General features: G+C 36.7%; 1 non-coding gene across 1 annotated transcript; it reads left to right on the top strand.

The window, feature by feature from the left end:
* The first annotated feature begins 281 nt into the window (after window positions 1–281).
* On the top strand, window positions 282–385 carry LOC123460551. The gene has a single exon (XR_006637090.1). It is a non-coding gene; the product is annotated as a small nucleolar RNA U13 (small nucleolar RNA).
* Window positions 386–2,027: the final 1,642 nt, after the last annotated feature.

The following is a 2,027-nucleotide window of genomic DNA, read 5'->3' as shown; positions in this document are numbered from 1 at the left end:
AATTGAAGCATAACTATCAATAGAATTCAAAGCAATATATGCAAGCTAAAATTGTCTGTTATATATTTACTTTAAAATACATGTGCATCTTTAATCAAACTATTCCAAACACATATAAAGCAAAATGTATCTACATGAAGTTTTGTAGTGATGAAAGTAAAAACAAAGTAGGTATAACACAAAGCCAGCTATGAATGACTGCTTACTGTACAAAGAATGAGACCTATGCTGTAGGTATATGCATATTTAAAATTTTATCCCATAAAATTTGGTACAACTTGATCCTTTAATTGTTTCATGAGCATGATGATTGTGTGTTTACACCCTCGTATGACATGCACCTCCCATAAACCTTGTTTTGAAGACAGTAATTTACCCACCTACATGTAAAAAAAAAAAAATGGTACCTCTTTCTAACATCCCTTTCCCCCCATTTTTAACATCCATGCCTTGTGTCATAAATGAAAATAAGAAAAGGATGACTGATTGATTTTACATAGTATAAATGTTCTACCAACAAGCTACATTCCTACCTGCATTTGTTAATTTCTCTCATTTCTCATTGCTGTGACTACATACCTGACAGGAAATAGCTTAAGGAAGAAGAGGGTTTATTTTGCCTTACTGTTCCAGTGGGTTACACTCCATCTTGGCCAGGAATGCATGGCGGCAAGAGCAGAGTCAAGAAGCAGAGGACAAACAGGATGTGGGACTGGACTATGACATTTCAGAGCTTACCTTGAGTGATTCACTTCTTCCAGACAAAGTCTACTTCCTGAAGGTGTTAACACATTCCCAGCAGTGCTACAAGTTGAAGACCAAGTATTCAAACACATGACCATATGGGAAATATAACCTCGTTTAAGTTTTTTTTCTTTTTTTTTTTTTTGAGACTGAATTTCCCTAAATTGCCCACCATTGAACTCACTGTGTAGCCCAGGCTGGTGTTGAACTTATGATCTACTTGCATCAACCTCCAAGTAGCTTGGATTACAAAGGTACACAGTCATGCTCGCATAAAGCTCTGAGGTGGCAAGAAAATACTCAACATCAGTGGAAATAAGCCAACAGTTGAAGACCTCAGTCCATAAGCCTAGAAATATGACCAATGTGCGAACATATATTAAATCCGATTAAAATGATACAACTTGTGAACTGGGAAGATTGTTCAGTGGATACATTGCTTGCTTTACAAGGCTGAGTACCTGAAAAGCTATATAGAAGCCGTGGCAGGCTTCTGTGATCCCATACACTGGCTGTGAGAGGGGAAATGGGAAAACAGTTGGGAAAATTTCTTCAAGGCTTCTGGACCAGCTAGGCTGGCAATAACCTCATGGTGAACAGCTATGAGAGCATGAGACCCTGCCTCATTCAAGGTGGAAGGTGAGGGAGTAAAAGTTGATCTCTGACCTCCACACATGTGCTCTGGCACACATATACACCCCCCTCTCCGACACTCACACATATACATACACACAGGGGGAAAAAAAACATGATCAGCATAGCAAGAAGAAAATGAAATTTAAGTCTGGGAAGAGACTTAGTGAGTGAATGGGCTTAGTTAGCAAACCAGAGTTAATTTTTTATCTGAGGTAAAAATGTTTCAGGGAAGTTTCCACGTAATGTAGTAGGTAAAGATTCTAATTTACAAAGGAGTTAAAATTACATCAATATGTACACTGCTTAAGGTATTTTCACTTCTTATAGAAAAATCACTCTAAGTTCTCCTCTCAATGTCTTTGGTTTTTATTATATTTCACTAGGTTATTTATAAAGTAAAATGGTACTTTGTGGCACAGAATGTCTGTAAGTATGAGACAGTGGGAAAAGAAAACCTATTGCTACTCAAAACAATCTAAACAAAGGATGTCAGGACTACCAGGAATGTGAAAGTTTTTTTTTTTTTTTTTTTTTTTTTTTTTTTTTTTTTTTTTGTCTTTAGTTCAGTTATGTGGTGTACAACTGAGAAAAGTGGATATTTACAAGTAAAGATAACAGTAGGTTTTCGGGTAAAGGTGGCACTGTAG

Source organism: Jaculus jaculus, chromosome 4 (assembly GCF_020740685.1).
Source record: "Jaculus jaculus isolate mJacJac1 chromosome 4, mJacJac1.mat.Y.cur, whole genome shotgun sequence".
In the NCBI taxonomy this organism is placed as follows: domain Eukaryota; kingdom Metazoa; phylum Chordata; class Mammalia; order Rodentia; family Dipodidae; genus Jaculus; species Jaculus jaculus.
Note: the sequence above shows the minus strand (reverse complement) of the source record. Positions and strands in the feature narration are given on the sequence as shown.